Genomic DNA, 18,756 nt, shown 5'->3' with positions numbered 1-18,756 from the left:
TTTACACTGCGTAGGCATGAGATTTTTTTAAATCTCATCCACTTTGCTGCTACCGTAAATACTGCAGAATTTCCGCACAGAATTCCATTGCTGAAATTCCACAGGTTTTACGCTACGTGGGAACCCAGCCTTAGTCATGAAGGGAACTTTTGGATTAGGACAACACTTATATCCAAAATGAATCTTACTCATGTGATCACAAATTAACTATATTCTACCAAAAATGAATGGCCCTATTTGTGTATTATTCGATTTTATAATACTATATCCCCATCTTTAATAATTTGTGTGGAATTATGTGAGAAAATAAATAAAGGTGGAAAGATGAAATAAAAATACAATATATGTATATAGCCCTTTTTCCCACTCTGCACACGTGGTTGGAGATAGAACCACTGGGCTCAGAATATCTTCTGCAGAAGATTGTACATACAGAACTGTTTTCCATCTGCTGCATCTACTCCATCAAGGCAAACGTTGTCCAGTTTTCCTGTTTTTGCACTTGGACCCAGCTGAGTCTCATGTCCAGAGAGCATCTGTACGGTGAAGTATATATGTATATGGACTAATTTCTTAAAGTTGTGAGGACTCTAAGGCTGGGTTCACACGACCTATTTTCAGGCGTAAACGAGGCGTATTATGCCTCGTTTTACGCCTGAAAATAGGGCTACAATACGTCGGCAAACATCTGCCCATTCATTTGAATGGGTTTGCCGACGTATTGTGCAGACGACCTGTAATTTACGCGTCGTCGTTTGACAGCTGTCAAACGACGACGCGTAAATGGACTGCCTCGGCAAAGAAGTGCAGGGCACTTCTTTGCCACGTAATTTGAGCTGTTCTTCATTGAACTCAATGAAGCACAGCTCAAGAATTACGAGCATCTCAGACGGCTCGCAAAATGCGAGGAGGAGCATTTACGTGTGAAACGAGGCAGCTGTTAACAGTCTGTCTTTTCACACGTAAATGCCTCTCATCGTGTGAACATACCCTAAGGCTGAGTTCACACGACCTATTTTCAGACGTAATGGAGGCGTTTTACGCCTCGAATTACGTCTGAAAAAACGGCTCCAATACATCGGCAAACATCTGCCCATTACTTTCAATGGGCTTTACGATGTACTGTGCCGACGACCTGTAATTTTACGCGTCGCTGTCAAAAGACGGCTCGTAAAATTACAGCCTCGTCAAAAGAAGTGCAGGACACTTCTTGGGATGTTTTTGGAGCCATTTTCTCATAGACTCCAATGAAAACAGCTCCAAAAACAGCAGTAAAAAACATCTGAAAATTAGGGGCTGTTTTCCCTTGAAAACAGCTCCGTATTTTGAGACGTTTTTGACTCTACGTGTGAACATTCCCCTTCATTTAAACTTTCATGTGCTCCATTCCTCTACTCTTGATCTGCTGTTTGTTCTTAGTATTTATCATATCCATTTGGGTATTATACCTCTTAGTAACATGCCACGTACATGTATATGACAGCCGTTAAGGGGAAGTATGTGGTGGGCTCACGGGCTGAGCTCAATCCATACTTAGCAGGTGGCGGCTGTGTAATACAGCCGACAACTTACTGCAATGGACCGGATCAAAAATCACTGATTCCGCCCGTTTAATACTTGAGATGACGCGGTCAATCGTGACCACGGGATGTAAAGTGTTAGAATACAGGGGTCGGCCCCTTCCAATGTGCCATCGCCCCCCCACGACTCACAGGGTGCCAGTGGTCGTCATGGCAGCCTGGGGGCCTAATGAAGTCACCAAGGTCTGCCATCTCCTATGAAGCCCTGCGAGACTGTTAGAAACAAGTTATACTGAAATCGATCAGTATTGCAGTATATCATGTAAGTGATCGCTGGTTCAAGTCCCCTAGGGGGAATAATAAAAAACAGTTAGTTATTCCAAAAAAGAAATGAAATATTAAAATAACAACAAAAACCTTTTCCCATTTTTTTCGCTAAAGTAATGTTAACTAAAAAAAGTAAAGGTTAACATAACTGGTATCGCCGTGTTCGTAAAAGTCAGAACTATTACAATATAATTTTGTTTAACCCGCTCGGTGAACGTTGTAATAAAAAATTACAACCAAATAGCTGTAACTCCCCAAAAAAATGTAACAAAAAGTGATCAAAAAGTCGCATGTACCCCAAAATGGTACCAATAAAAACTACAGCAAAAAATAAGCCCTCAAATCTGCGGAACAATAAAAAAGTTATGGCTCTTAGAATATGGCAACACAAAGCAATTATTTTTTTTAGCAAATCATTTTATTTATAAAAGTGGTAAAATATAAAAAAACACAACATATAAATTTGGAATCGCCGTAATCGTATTAACCTGTAGATTAATGTGAACATGAAGATTTTGCCACCTGATGGACGTCGTAAAAATGAAACCTTCCAAGAAAAGGCGTAATCACTGTTTATGGCGAATGTCAATAGCACTGTTCCCTAGTACATTATTTGGTACAATAAATGGTGCCAAAAAAACTACAACTTGTCCCATAAAAAACAATCCTTCATATGGCTATGTTGACGAAAAAATAAAAACGTTATGGCTTTTGGAAGGCGGGGAAGAAAAAAATAAAAATAAAAAAATGAAACTTGGCCGTGTCCTTTAGGGGTTAAATTGATTATTAAATATATCTAGGACCTTTTGGCGCACAGATCCCAATAGTCCATGGCAGTAGAGTGGATTGGTAAAGTAAACTTTTCTTAATATATTTTTAATTTTCTAACTACTTCTTCAACTAGGGAGGTATTTATTTTTTATCTATTTTACTATCTATGGGTGCCAGCAAATGGAATAAGTAAAACTCCTCCTAAAAAAGGGTACGTAAACCACAAATACTGGGATATAAACAAGCCCTTGGCCCTGTTAATATACAACAATCACTGGATGATATATAAATAAATGATACTGAGAAGCCATGCATGTATCTTTCTCGTTTTGTATACCATTCAAAAAAGTAGAAAAGATAGAGTACTCACTGTAAAGTCCTTTTCTTGTCCAGACCATTGGAATACCCCGACCGTGGGTATATGCTATTGCCACTAAGGCGTGACACTAACAATAAAATAGCGTTGACCCCTCTTACATTCACTAAGCTGATTCAGTCTGTACAGATGCAGTAGGAGAAGCAGAACGCAAGAGAAAGAGAAAAACAATATCCTAACCAGATAAGATTGTCAGTTGGACATGGTTTCTTATCAACTGTAAAAACAAAGGGTGGGAGCAATGTCCCACGCAATGGACTGGATTTTGCGATGAGTATTTAAAAAGATCCCCTTTTCTCATTAGTCTCATTGAGTGGGAACAGAAGGATATAGGGACGTAATTATCTACTCCGTAATCACGGTGGTAAGAGCGTGAGCAACCCCTCCAAGAAAGTTCGAACATCAAATTTGGATGCTAGATGTCTGTTGAAGACTATGAGCCTGCTCTTTAAAAGAACTGAGGGCAAGCCGATGATCCATCCCTTCCTGGAGAAACAAAAAAATCCTGGACAGAGAGCGGTGGGAAGGGAGGAAGGTGTCAGTCCTTACACAAGCGCAAGTACGTCTTCCAAGTGTGGTGGTAATGCGGGCCAATGAAGGTTTCCTAGCCTAACATGGTGTTGATCACCTACTACGACAGCACTGCGGCTTTAACAGTCACGCCATTGAACGTAGCAACTGTAAATTCAGGTGAAAGAGAGGTCCCTGAGAAAGCAGATCACGCCAGAGAGTCAACGGGCCAGCAGAGCCACCACATCTCCAACAATGACGTGGCCAGTAGGAACCCCCTCGACTTTGGTCCGCCTGAGGAGCTTAGAAAGAAGTGACAGGGGGAGAAAAATCAGGTTGAATTGGTCCCATTGTGACACCTTGCGGTTAAACCTGGGCCTCATTAAGTGCAGTTGCGTAACTACCATGGTAGCAGCCGTAGCGGCTGCTACAGGGCCCGCGGCCTGAGGGGGCCCGTGCCGCCAGCCGACGCCCCCCATATGCCCGGTGGCACCGCTAGCAGCCGCTATGGCTGCTACAGCGGTTGTGCCGCTACTATGGAGCCTGCGCCGCTGAGCCCTCTCATGCCCGTAGGCGTTGCTAGCACCGGAGGGGGCCCCGGTGCTAGCGACAACCAAATACATGCATTAGTGCTGAATAGCCGGGCATGTTCCGACCCGACCATTCAGCGCCTTACATGATGCTGAATGGCGGGGCAAAATGACTTGCCCCGCTAATCAGCGTCCTTCAACTATGCTAGCTGCGCAATGACGTCATCGCGCCGCTTCTATGCTTGAAAGGCACTGATTGACGGGGCAAGTCATTCTGCCCAGCCAATTCGCGTCATTGAACGACGCGTCGTTCAGCTCCAGCGGACCTGCTCAGAAGAGAGCAGGTCTGTATTGCCATCGGATTGCGCAGGAACGGGATCATGTGAGTATGTAAAGTTTTATGTTTTTTCTAATAAAACTGAGTGGCATTATCTATAGTGGGGGCTATATCTACAGGGGGGGTTGTCTATATGTGGGCCACTATATACAGGGGGGTCTATATGTGGGGATGTGGGCCACTATATACAGGGAGGTCTATATGTGGGGCACTATATATAGGGGGAGCTATATGTGAGACACTACAGGGGTGGGCTATATGTAGAGCACTATCTATAGGGGAGCTATTACTTAGGGCACTTTCTATAGGGGTGGGCTATATGTGGGGATGTGGGCCACTATCTACAAGGGGGTCTATATGTGGGGATGTGGAGCACTATCTACAGGGGGTCTATATGTGGGGCACTATATATATAGGGGGAGCTATATGTGAGACACTATACAGGTGTGGGCTATATGTAGAGCACTATCTATAGGGGAGCTATTATTTAGGGCACTTTCTATAGGGGTGGGCTATATGTGGGACACTATATACAGGGGTGGGTTACCTGTGGGGCACTAGCTGCAGGGTGCTATATGTAGGGCACTGTCTACAGGGGTGGGCTATATGTGAGACACTATATACAGATGTGAGCTATACGTGGAGCAATATCTATAGCGAAAGCTATATGTAGGGTGGCCCAGTGGTTAGCACTATTGCCTTGCAGCTCTGGAGTCCATATTTGGGCACTATCTATAGAGGGCTATATGTAGGGCACTATCTACAGAGGCTCTATGGGGGTCACTATAGGGGGCTATGTGGGCACTATCTACAGGGGGCACTGTGTGTGTGTTTGTGTGTGTGTGTGACAGTGTATGGTACTATTATAATCAGGGACACATTGTATGACGCTATTATAGTTAGAGGTGCAGTGTATGGTGCTTTATTATATTTAGGGGTGTTGAGAATTTTAACTTCGTTTATAGGTGCAGAAATGTTTTAAAAGTGAGAAGCTGAAGACATCTGAGCAGAAAACTACAGAAATGGGTCATGGCCGGTAGAAATCCATCATGGAGGTCTGGACCGGAGCGAGAAGAAAAGAACTAGAATCTGAGGCGTCACCGGTGTGTCACTTAATGTAAATGTTTATTCTGCCTCTAATCAGTACTGTACTCACTGTATGATCTGCAGCGAGATGATGGGTGGTATGATTTTTTTTTGGGGTGAAATAGCATCTCCCAGCTTATCCTCACCATTGTTCAGGCCATGCTGGGAGCTGTAGTTTTACGCCGTACAAACCTATACGGCAGGGGTTGCACTAAATTGAGATGTCTTTGTTCTGGTGCTGTATATATGCACTGATCTTGGTTCTGATGCTGTATGTAAGTACTGCGCTTTGTTCTGGTTCTGTATATACGTATGAGATTTGTTTTGGTGCTGTATATATGTACTGAGCTTTGTGCTGGTGCTGTATATAAGTATGAGATTTGTTTTGGTGCTGTATATATGTAATGAGCTTGGTTCTAGTGCTGTATTTATGTACTGAGGTTGGTTCTGGTGCTGTATTTATGTACTGAGGTTGGTTCTGGATCTGTAATTAAATAGGATATATTTATAATAACAAAATTGCAGGGCAGATGGAATTGTTCTCAATTCATTGTATATTTAATGGGAATCTGTCAGGTTGTTTTAACCCCTTAAACCGCCACCATGCGGTGATACATGACCTGACAATATTTCCAAACATTCCCTTGTATGTTTTTTTCAGATGCAGCAAAATCTTTAAAATCCACTTTTAAAACGGTGCACACTATATGCTAATTATTCATTAGAGAGTCATGGGGCGGTGCCGCTATCCTGAAGAGTCACATAGTCCTGCCTCCAAACCCACCTTTCCATGTCTGAGTGACATCTCCCTGGCTGATACAACTTTCTCGGATGCACCATTGCGTTGTGGCACTATACACAAGGGGGGAGGGGGTTGTGTGGCACTATACACAAGGGGGAGGGCTGTGGCTCTATCTACAGGGGGCTGAGTGTTGCGCATTCTACAGAGGTCTGTGTGTGGCACTATCTACTAAAGGGGGGGCTGTGCTGCACTATCTACTAAGGGGTGGCTGTGTGGCACTATATACAAGGGAGGGGAGCTGTGTGGCACTATATACAGTGGGAGCTGTATAGCGTTATATACAGTAGGGGCTTTATGGCGATATCTACAAGGGGGAGGTGGGGGCGCTATCTACAATTGGGGTGTGACACTCTATAGGCGGGGCTATATAGCACTGTCTACAGGGGGGCTGTATGGCACATTCTACAGGGACACTATTTATAAGGGGGGCTGCTTGTGGCACCCGGGGGGGCCCCGGTCAAGAGTTTGCTATGGGGCCCAGTCTTTCCTAGTTACGCCGCTGATCAAGTGCATCTCTGGCTCAACCCAACCCCAAATCTAGTTACACACCTTGTGATAAGGAGACCACTCCCATGCGTCGACCCATTCGTGAATGGGGAAATCTGTTAAGGGGAAGTATGGAGCGGGCTGAGCGCACTCCCTCCATACTTAGCGGGCGATGGCTGTGTAATGCAATTGTCGACCCCCTGGGCTGTGCACTGCCGAATCTTTGTAGCTTCTGCCGTTTCTGCTTAACTCCGCTTCATTTCGTGATTGAGATAGGCCCCTGTGATATTGTCTGTCTGTACTCGGACTGGACAGCCAGACAGAAGAGTTGTTCAATAACTGAGACAAAGGAACATTGCCATCAATTCCAAGAAGTTGATGAAAAGATTTCTAGTGGTACCACAGGCCTAGCATTGTACGTTTCCAGGAAGTACCTCCCCATCTCCAGAAACTCACATCATACTGGCATATGGTAAGGTGAAGTTGGATTCAGCGGTCCATGGAATCTGGAGTGCGCGTCCACAAGGAGAGAATCACCCTTTGAAGCGGACCGGTATGAAGATGCGCAAACCGAACCTACTTAATGGAAGCCACCATGGTGTCCAGAACCTTCATGTAAAAGCGAAGGTGGGGGCCCACCTCTACAGAATGCGTACACCCTGTGGGACGGTGGACAACTCCTCTGTAGAAAGAAACACCCGAGCCGAGTGGGTGTCGAACACCATTCCCAGAAAGGAAATCCTTTGACAAGGAATAGGAGTGGTTGACATCCCAACCGAATCAGAGTGATCTGTAGACTGGCTAGGTTGTCCTCCCTGGAAGAAAACTTTATCAAGAAGTCGTCCAAGTAGGGGATCACAGAAACCCCCCTGGAGTGAAGAAGCGGCATTACTACTGATAAGATGTTGGTGAAAACCTGTGAGGTCGCCGACAGGCCGTACGGGAATGCCACAAACTTATAATGGTAAGAATGAACAGCAAAACACTGATCGGATGGGCAAATGGAGACGTGCAGGTATGTATCATTTATGTCCACTGGCGAAGGAAAATCTCCCTGATCCATGGAGGCGATGACATAGAGAAGGGATTCTATGCGGAATTGATGGAACATAACGTTTAACCCCTTAAGGACGCAGCCTAGTTTGCGCCTTAAGGCTCAGAGCCCATTTTTAAAATCTGACATATTTCACTTTATGCGGTAATAACTTCAGAATGCTTAAACCTATGCAAGCGATTCTGTGATTGTTTTGTCGTGAGACATTGGGCTTTATGTTAGTGGTAAAATTTGGTCGATATATTCAGTGTTTATTTGTGAAAATTTGCAAAATTTAGAGAAAATTTAGAAAAAATTGCATTTTTCTTAATTTAAATGCATCTGCTTGTAAAACAGATGGTTATACCACCCAAAATAGTTACTAGTTCACATTTTCCATATGTCTACTTTAGATTGGCAACATTTTTTGAACATACTTTTATTTTTCTTGGACATTACAAAGCTTAGAACATAAACAGCAATTTCTAATATTCTTAAGAAATTTTCAAAAGCCTTTTTTTTTAAGGTACCTGTTCAGTTCTGAAGTGGCTTTGAGGGGCCTATGTATTAGAAACCCCCATAAACTCCCCATTTAAAAACTAGACCGCTCAAAGTATTGGAGAAAGAAGAGAAAGGAGGAAATCTCCAGCTCACCAATCCGGCGTCTCAAGCACGAACCTCACTCGGATCCCCGCGACGGGCCACGGTGAGTAATGTAGAAGCAAAAGGAAAAATGATCCAGCACTGTTTAAGGGTAAAAGGGATATCATATTTTTACCATGAATAAGAACACTGTCGGTGTTCGAAACGCGTAGGCTCGGGCATCCGCCCGCTTTACAAGCCACCTTGATACTGCGTCTCTCTTCCATTTTAAAGCAATCTTTGTATTAATAAAAGTGGGAACAGAGTATCCCTTTTACCCTTAAACAGCGCTGGATCATTTTCCCTTTTGCCCCTCAAAGTACTCAAAGCAGCATTTAGAAAGTTTTTTAACCCTTTATACATTTCACAGGAATTATAGCAAAGTGGAGGTGAAATTAGCAAATTTCATTTTTCTTGCTAAATTGAAATTTTATTCCATTTTTTTCTGTAACACAGAAGGTTTTACCAGAGAAACACTACTAAATATGTATTGTCCAGATTTTGCAGTATTTAGAAATGTCCCACATGTGGCTCTAGTGTGCTCGTGGACTAAAACACAAGCCCCAGAGGCAAAGAAGCACCTAGTGCATTTTGGGGCCTCTTTTTTTATTAGAATATATTTTAGGCAGCATGCCAGATTTGAAGAGGTGTTGAGGTGCAAAAACAGTAGGAATCCCCAAAAAGTGACCCTTTTGGAAACTACACCCCTCAAGGAATTTATTTATGGTTATTGTTACCATTTTGACCCCACAGGTTTTACACAGCATGTATTTGAACTGGGCTGTGAAATTAAAAAATTATTTTTTTTTTCCAAATAATATGTCATTTTTCATCAAAATTTCTTATTTTCACAGGAAACAAAATACCCCATTTTGTTGCGAAATTTCACATGAGTGCAGCAATACTCCATTTGTGGTGATAAACTGCCGTTTGGGTCCATGGGAGGGCTCAGAAGGAAAGGACCACCATTTGGCCTACTGGGGATTTTCTGGTGCGAAGTCATGTATGCAGAAGCCCCTGAGCAGAGGTGTAGCTAGGTTCTCCAGAACCCAGGGCAAAGATTCAGTTTGCCTAAACCTCTTTCCCGACAGCTCCTTCCCCCTCGCCATGTTTGTTTTCTCTACCAATCAATGACGTGTCATTACTTTTCCACATTTTTTTTTATGTAACTCGAGCATAAAAACATTTGTACATTTTACAAGCAATATAGTTCTATACACAACACCAGAACCAAGCTCATTACATATATGCAGAACCAAGCTCATTACATATATACAGCACCAAAACCAAGCTCAGTACACCTATACAGCACCAAAACCAAGTTCAGTACATATATACAACACCACAACCAAGCTCAGTACATTAATACAACACCAGAACAAAGCTCAGTACAAATACATTTCAGTACAGAGATCATTTGCAAAGTCAAGTTAGCAGCTTCCAGTATCACCTGAATAATGGTAACCATATACTGGGAGTTGCTTATACTCCAAAAAATAGTACACTCCACCATCTGTAAAGATCATACAGTAATAATTAGGTTTCGTTCTCACCTGCGTCGGGGTTCTGTTTCTGGGTTCCGTCAGACCTTTCCGTCAGGGGAACACACGAACGGAAACCATAGCTTTCCGTTACCATTTCAATGGTAACGCTTCCATTGCTAATGGTTTCTGTTTGTCTCCGTTTCACAAGGTTTCCATTTTATTGGCAGTATCAATAGAGTAGTCGACTGTATCCACCTGTAATCTATCACATCTAACTTAGATGTGATGTATTACAGGTGGATCCAGCAAGTCAGAGACACACAGGACCTGCTGACACTGAACCCATCAGTCCCACAGACCTGACAAGTTCAGGATTCAGCATAAGATACAGCTGCTCTGTATACAGGATACAGAGCAGCTGTATCCCAAAAAGTAAAAGATTTTTTAATAAAAACTAATTATAAATTTTCACAAAACACACTGACATTTAAGAAAAAATCCCTTTCAAAGGTGTACATAACCTTTAATGCAAACAATCAGATCGTAACAACCATTGACGTCACAGATCTGCACTGCCCGAAGCTGGGCGTTCTGAAGAGAAGTGGATGATACTTCTATACACAACGCCCAGCTAGTAAAAGTAGTAAACACGCCCCGATGTACACACATAATACACGCCCAGTTGTACTTTTACTTTTCAACACGCCCAGTTGTACTTTTGCAAGCCTCATTTGCATAAATACAAAAATGGTCATAACTTGGCCAAAAATGCTCGTTTTTTAAAAATAAAAACGTTACTGTAATCTACATTGCAGCGCCGATCTGCTGCAATAGCAGATAGGGGTTGCAAAATCTGGTGACAGAGCCTCTTTAAGGCATTGATCTAGAGGAGTAGTGAGCATTTTGACCGGAGACATACATCCCATAAACTGTAATGTGGGTTCTCCTGGGTATGGCAATACCCTCAATGTGGCTGTTAACAGCTGCCTGGGCATGCAGCAGGGCTCAGAAGAGAAAGATGAGGGGGATAAGCTGTGCGGACTGCATCAGGGTAAGTAAAACTGGGGTAGATTAAAAATCAAGGGATGTATGATAAATTTTAAAACACTCTTTCATACAGAGCCCTGGTTTTTTGGGACACGTGTCATATTGATATATTGTGTCCTTCCTTATCCCCCTCTTATAGCAGACTTTGCACCTCTTTTGACTTTTTCCCTTCTTGCCAGTTTGGGGAACTTCTCCTGGAAAATATTGCCCTGGTACGATGCGTGTGGCCTCGCTTCCAGAAGTACTGGGTGCCCCCCCTTCTTGGTCCCTAAAGATTAGGTTCTTGATAACCACCTCTTGAAATTCCAGGAAATTTCCCCTCTGGCCTGTACATCGACGTAGCACATACGCATTGTACAATGCCATCTGTATGATGTGCACGGCCAGCTTATTATACCACACCGCATGGCGCTGTAGGGCTTCAGGACTTGATCTGATAAGTCCACCCCTCCCATGTACCTATTGTAATCCAGGATGCAGTCTGGTTTGGGGGTCTCTGTACTGGTACCTCATACAGGTACATGGGTACTGGTGTGGCATCTCTCTTGTCCTTGTACTTGTCACACAATATGTTGCTGCTAGAATGTGCCCTGCTCTCACCCCTTCTTGTTTGCCAAAGCAGAGTCTTAGGTAGGCCTCTCAGATTTCTTCTAGCAGTGCCGCATGCTGCAGGACTTCTGGAAGCAAGGCACTTGAAGAGTGGGACGCTGGTATAAAAATGATCCAGGTAGAGGTGGTAACCTTGGTCCAGCAGTGGGTGCACCAAATCCCACACAATTTTTGCATTAACTCCCAGTAAGGGGACCATTGCTAGGGCTTGGCGCTCATCTACATTATCTATGGAGATATTGATCTCTAAGATCTCTTGGATAATGGTCGATGATCGCCTTTCACATATATTGTCTGGCACTCTAGACAAATTTGACAGAATATGGGCTCCCTGGAGGAACCGTGCACTTCCGTGAATACATAGATGGTTATGACCCCCTTCTACCCAATGGCGGATTATAATATGGGCGGTTCGGGCGGCCGCCCGAGGCTGCCAGGGGGCCCATCGCGGCCCGAACCGCACACAATCTTCAAAAACTATGCAGCGCTGCCCGCTTCCAACTGAATCTGCGTCCGCAGGACGCAGATTCAGTTGGGTTGAATGCTGGAGCCTCGCCCCAGCATTCACTCTGCCGTGAGCGGCTCGGTGCAGGCAGGCGCGATGTAGTGAGGTCATCACGCCTGTCTGCACGGAGTCACTCACAGCACAGTGCAGAGGAGGAGAAGCATCCCCCACCGTCGTGGGAACCGGGATAGGTAAGTAATTATGTTTTTTTTATTAGGTACGCACATATGAAGGCATTATACTGTGTCACCTCTATGGGGGCATTATACTGTGTCACATCTATGGGGGCATTATACTGTGTCACATCTATGGGGGCATTATACTGTGTCACATCTATGGGGCATTATACTGTGTAGCAGCTATGGAGGCATTATACTGTGTCACATCTATGGGGCATTATACTGTGTCACATCTATGGGGCATTATACTGTGTCACATCTATGGGGCATTATACTGTGTCACATCTATGGGGTATTATACTGTGTCACATCTATGGGGCATTATACTGTGTCACATCTATGGGGCATTATACTGTGTCACATCTATGGGGCATTATACTGTGTCACATCTATGGGGCATTATACTGTGTCACATCTATGGGGCATTATACTGTGTCACATCTATGGGGCATTATACTGTGTCACATCTATGGGGCATTATACTGTGTCACATCTATGGGGGCATTATACTGTGTCACATCTATGGGGCATTATACTGTGTAGCAGCTATGGGGGGCATTATACTGTGTAGCAGCTATGGAGGCATTATACTGTGTCACATCTATGGGGCATTATACTGTGTCACATCTATGGGGCATTATACTGTGTCACATCTATGGGGCATTATACTGTGTCACATCTATGGGGCATTATACTGTGTCACATCTATGGGGGCATTATACTGTGTCACATCTATGGGGCATTATACTGTGTAGCAGCTATGGGGGGCATTATACTGTGTAGCAGCTATGGAGGCATTATACTGTGTAGCAGCTATGGAGGCATTATACTGTGTCACATCTATGGGGAATTATACTGTGTCACATCTATGGGGCATTATACTGTGTCACATCTATGGGGCATTATACTGTGTCACATCTATGGGGCATTATACTGTGTCACATCTATGGGGCATTATACTGTGTCACATCTATGGGGCATTATACTGTGTCACATCTATGGGGCATTATACTGTGTCACAGCTATGGGGGCATTATACTGTGTCACATCTATGGGGGCATTATACTGTGTCACATCTATGGGGCATTATACTGTGTAGCAGCTATGGGGGGCATTATACTGTGTAGCAGCTATGGAGGCATTATACTGTGTAGCAGCTATGGAGGCATTTTACTGTGTCACATCTATGGGGAATTATACTGTGTCACATCTATGGGGCATTATACTGTGTCACATCTATGGGGCATTATACTGTGTCACATCTATGGGGCATTATACTGTGTCACATCTATGGGGCATTATACTGTGTCACATCTATGGGGCATTATACTGTGTCACATCTATGGGGCATTATACTGTGTCACAGCTATGGGGGCATTATACTGTGTCACAGCTATGGGGGCATTATACTGTGTCACAGATATGGGGGCATTATACTGTGTCACATCTATGGGGCATTATACTGTGTCACATCTATGGAGGCATTATACTGTGTCACATCTATGGAGGCATTATACTGTGTCACATCTATGGAGGCATTATACTGTGTCACATCTATGGAGGCATTATACTGTGTCACAGCTATGGAGGCATTATACTGTGTCACAGCTATGGAGGCATTATACTGTGTCACAGCTATGGAGGCATCATACTGTGTTGCAGCTATGGGGGCAATATACCGTGTAGCAGCTATGGGGATATTATACTGTGTCGCAGCTATGGGGGCATTATACTGTGTCGCAGCTATGGGGGCATTATACTGTGTCATAGCTATAGGGCATTATACTGTGTCACAGCTATGGGGATATTATACTGTGTCGCAGCTATGGAGGCATTATACTGTGTCGCAGCTATGGAGGCATTATACTGTGTCGCAGCTATGGAGGCAATATACCTTGTAGCAGCTATGGGGATATTATACTGTGTCGCAGCTATGGAGGCATTCTACTGTGTAGAGGCAGCTATGAAGGGCATTATACTGTGGGGGCAGCTATGGGTGGCAATATACTGTGGGGCTATCTGACGCTATTTACAGAGGGGGAGGACTGTGTAGCGCTATTTACAGGGGGCTGTGTGTGGTGCTATCTACAGTGTTTGACACAATTATATTCAGGGGCGCAGTCTATGGTGCTATAATATTTAGGGGCACAGTGTTTGTACTATTTTATTCAGGGGCGCAGTGTTTGGTGCTATTATATTTAGGGGCACAGTGTGTGGCAACATGATAATATTATCTTTGTTTATAGGTGTGGAAATGTTGGAAAAGTGAGGAGCCAAAGACATCTGAGTGGCAAATTCTGCAGAAATGGGTCATGGCCGGGAAAAGTCGTCATGAAGTCTGGACTGGATGGAGAAGAGGAAAAAAACTACGTCGTCACCTGTGAGTCACTAGATTTATAGACAATCTGTCATCTCTACTGACCAGTCCAGGACTGATAGACAAATAAGTGTTACTATTCTTGAAAAAAGAAAAAAGAAAAAATGATCCAGAAATATAACTAGGCACTCTTGGGTTAAATAAAATTTAACATAGTATTTTATTTTTTAATCCAGATAATACCGGTATTATCTGGATTCAAAAATAAAATACTATGTTAAATTTTATTTAACCCAAGAGTGCCTAGTTATATTTCTGGATCATTTTTTCTTTTTTCTTTTTTCAATAATCTTTATCAGGAATGGCACCGTGCTATATTATATTGCAATTTTGGGTTTGTTAGGTATGGTTTGGTAATAACCACATCTTTTTTCTATATAAAGTGTTACTATTCCCCTTGTCAGGAGAATGTGTCCCTACACGGTGCGATACTGTCAGTATGTGGGGACACAGCCTTTTGACAAGGGGAGTAGTAACACCCATTTGTTAATGTCTGGACAAAAAGGAAGTGTTAACAATAGTTACAGGGCGGCGGTGGAGAAGGGGGGCCCAACTATGGGTAACAGCCCAGGGCCTATGGCAGGGGTGGGCAAACTTTTTGACTCGCGGGCCACAATGGGTTCTAAAATTTGACAGAGGGGCCGGGCCAGGAGCATTTGGAGGGAGTGTTTGGGCCGGATATACTAAAGCATTAAATGTAGTGTGTGCAAACCTCATAGCACAGTAAGAACACTACAACCCAATTTATTAACTGTCTTTCAAATGTGAAAAATAGCCCTTATCAGTTAATAAATTTGTCTCAAGGAATATGCAAGATATGGCATTTACATACTATTTCGCAGATACTGGGAGGAGGAAATGTAAATAGATTAAAATAACATACGCACTGTGATTTATCAAGAAAAAAGTTCTGTTGACTCTGTAAATTAGCTGCCAACCTCTGAGCAGTAGCCGCCCGTTCTTGTGTTGACTGCTTGCTAGCATAGTTTGCATGCTTCGTGGCAAAGTGACGGCTGATATTGTACTCTTTGAAAACCGAAGGGCTTAATGGTGACGTGAAACGAAGTGAAAATTAAAGTGAAATAAAGAGAAATACGCGCCACATTAACCCCTTAATGACCGGGCCATTTTGCACGTTAATGACCAAGGATTATTTTTTGTTTTTCCACGGTCGCATTCCAAGAGTCGTAACTCTTTTTTTATTCCGTCGACATAGCCGTATAAGGGCTTGTTTTTTCCGGGACGAGTTGTATTTTGTAATTGTACCATTTTTAGATGCTTATAACATATTGATTAACTTTTATTAACTTTATTTTAGGAGAGAATTGAAAATAAGCAGCTATTCCAGCATTAATTTTCACGTTATAAATTTACGCCGTTTACTATGCAGCGTAAATAACATGTTAACTTTATTCTATGGGTCGGCACGATTACAGGGATACCAAATGTGTAAAGGTTTTATATGTTTTTTCTACGTTTGCACAATAAAAACCCTTTTAGAAAAAAATTACTTGTTTTTGCATCGCCGCGTTCCAAGAGGCGTAATTTTTTTATTTTTCCGTCGATGTGGCCGTACGTGGGATTGATTTTTGCGGGACAATGTGTAGTTTTCATTAGTACTATTTTGGGGTACATAGGACTTATAGATGAACTTTTATTTTATTTTTTATGGGGGGAATGGGAGAAAAGAGAGAATTTTGCCGTTGTTTTTTGCGTTTTCTTTGGACGCCGTTCATCCGGCGGTTTAATTAATGTGTTCATTTTATTGGTCAAGTTGTTACGATCGCGGGGATACCATATATGTGTATGTGTGATTTGTTTTGACCGTTTTATTAAATAAAACCACTTTTTGGGGCAAAAAAGTAGTTTTATTTGACTTTGACTGTAATTTTTTTTATTTTTTTTTTCACAAACTTTATTTAACGGTTTTACTTTTTTTTTTTTAGTCCCACCAGGGGACTTCACTATGCGATATGCCGATCGCATATATAATGCTTTGGTATACTTCGTATACCAAAGCATTATTGCCTGTCAGTCTAAAACGGACAGGCAACCTGTTAGGTCATGCCTCTGGCATCGCCTAACAGGCAGATGCTGAAGACAGACCTGGGGGTCTTTGTTAGACCCCCGGCTGTCATGGAAACCCGACGGCGACCCGCGATTTGTTTGCGGGGGCGCCGATCGGGAGACAGAGGGAGTTCCCCCCTCTGTCAAACACATTAAATGCCGCTGTCACTGTTGACAGCGGCATTTAATGGGTTAAACTGCCGGAATCGGCGCGTGCTTCGATTCCGGCAGTTGCAGCAGGAGCCAGGCTGTGTATAACAGCCGTGCTCCTGCCGCTGATCGCGTGGGTAAACTGTCAGTACCCGCGCGATCACAGGACGGATATATCCGTCCTCCTGCGCGAACTAGCAGCTGCTGAGGACGGATATATCTTGGACAAGTTCGGCGGGCCGGATTAAAAAGCCTAACGGGCCGTATGTGGCCCGCGGGCCGTAGTTTGCCCATGTCTGGCCTATGGTCTACTTAATCCGCCACTGCTTAAACCCTATACCTTTCCTCCCTCCCACCTCTTTGTTATTGTGTGTTTTTCTTTTCTACTGAGGACACTTAGTGCACCTCTATAAGAAATGTGATGTCGATAATGGTTACCTATTTTTGATACGATTGCATTTACATGCTTTATACTTTGCAGGATTTTTGACATCATAGATTTCATGTAATGTGAGTTTGGATAAGGGCCATGTTGGCCTACCTCCTTATATACTTGTATTATTGTATTTCAATTTATGGGATTCTGCGAGTCTGTATTTTTGTTCCAACAAAAAATGTAAAACAAAACCTGTTCAATTCAAATCTATTGAAACTAACTCCCAGTAAGGGGGGGGGGGGGTATTCTGGGGCCTGAATACTGGTGTCCTTCCCTTCATATATTCTAAATTTGGAAGTATACCCTGATGCACTCTCGCACAGCTTATACATCTTCACGCCATACCTTGCCCTCTTACTCGGCAGGTACTGGCGGAATTGAAGCCTCCCTTTAAAATGTACCAAGGACTCATCAATAGAAATACAATTCTCTGGGGTGTATGCCTGGGAAAACCGGGCACTGAAACGGTTTAATAGGGGTCTCCGTTTATACAAACGGTCAAAACTGGGGTATCTCGGGGTGGGCACTGCTCATTATCAGTATAATGTAAGAAGCGAAGTATTGCCTCATTTTTATTTTTTTTTAGGTTCCAGTTCAGTTCTGAAGTTGCTTTGAGGAGCCTATATATTAGAAACCCCTATCAAACACCCCATTTTAGAAACTAGACCCCCTCAAAGTATTCACAACAGCATATAGAAAGTTTATTAACCCTTTAGGTGTTTCACAGGAATTTAGAGCAAAGTAGAGGTGAAATTTACATATTTATTTTTGTCAGAAAATCCTTTTTATTCCATTTTTTTCTGTAAAACAGAAGGTTTTACCAGAGAAACGCAACTCAATACTTATTATCCAGATTCTGCGGTTTTGAGTAATATCCCACATATGGCCTTTGTGCGCTAATGGACTGAAGCACCGGCGTCCGAAGCAAAGGAGCACCTAGAGGATTTTGAGGCCTCCTTTTTATTAGGCACCATGTCCGGTTTGAAGAGGTCTTGTGGTGCCAAAACAGTGGAAACCCCCCAAAAGTGACCCCATTTTGGAAACTAGACCCCTTGAGGAATTCATTGTGGTTTTCATGGGGTGCATGTGACTTTTTGATCAGTTTTTATTCTATTTTTAAGAGGCATGGTGACTAAAAACAGCAATTCTACTATTGTTTTATTATTCTATTTGTTTTACAGCGTTCACCGTGCGCTATAAATGACATATTTAATTTATTCTGCGGGGCGATACGATTACGGCGATACCAGATGTTTATAGTGTTTTTTATGTCTTATGGCGTTTGCACAATAAAATACTTTTTGTAAAAAATCATTCACTTTTTGTGTTACCTTATTCTAAGAGCCATAACTTTTTTATTTTTCCATCAAGAAAGCCGTGTGAGGACTTGTTTTTTGCGTAACGAACTGTAGTTTCAATCAGAACCATTATTAGGTACATGCGACTTTTTGATCTCTTTTTCTTTCATTTTTTGGGAGGTGA

Source organism: Rhinoderma darwinii, chromosome 5 (genome assembly GCF_050947455.1).
Source record: "Rhinoderma darwinii isolate aRhiDar2 chromosome 5, aRhiDar2.hap1, whole genome shotgun sequence".
Taxonomy (NCBI): Eukaryota; Metazoa; Chordata; class Amphibia; order Anura; family Rhinodermatidae; genus Rhinoderma; species Rhinoderma darwinii.
Note: the sequence above shows the minus strand (reverse complement) of the source record.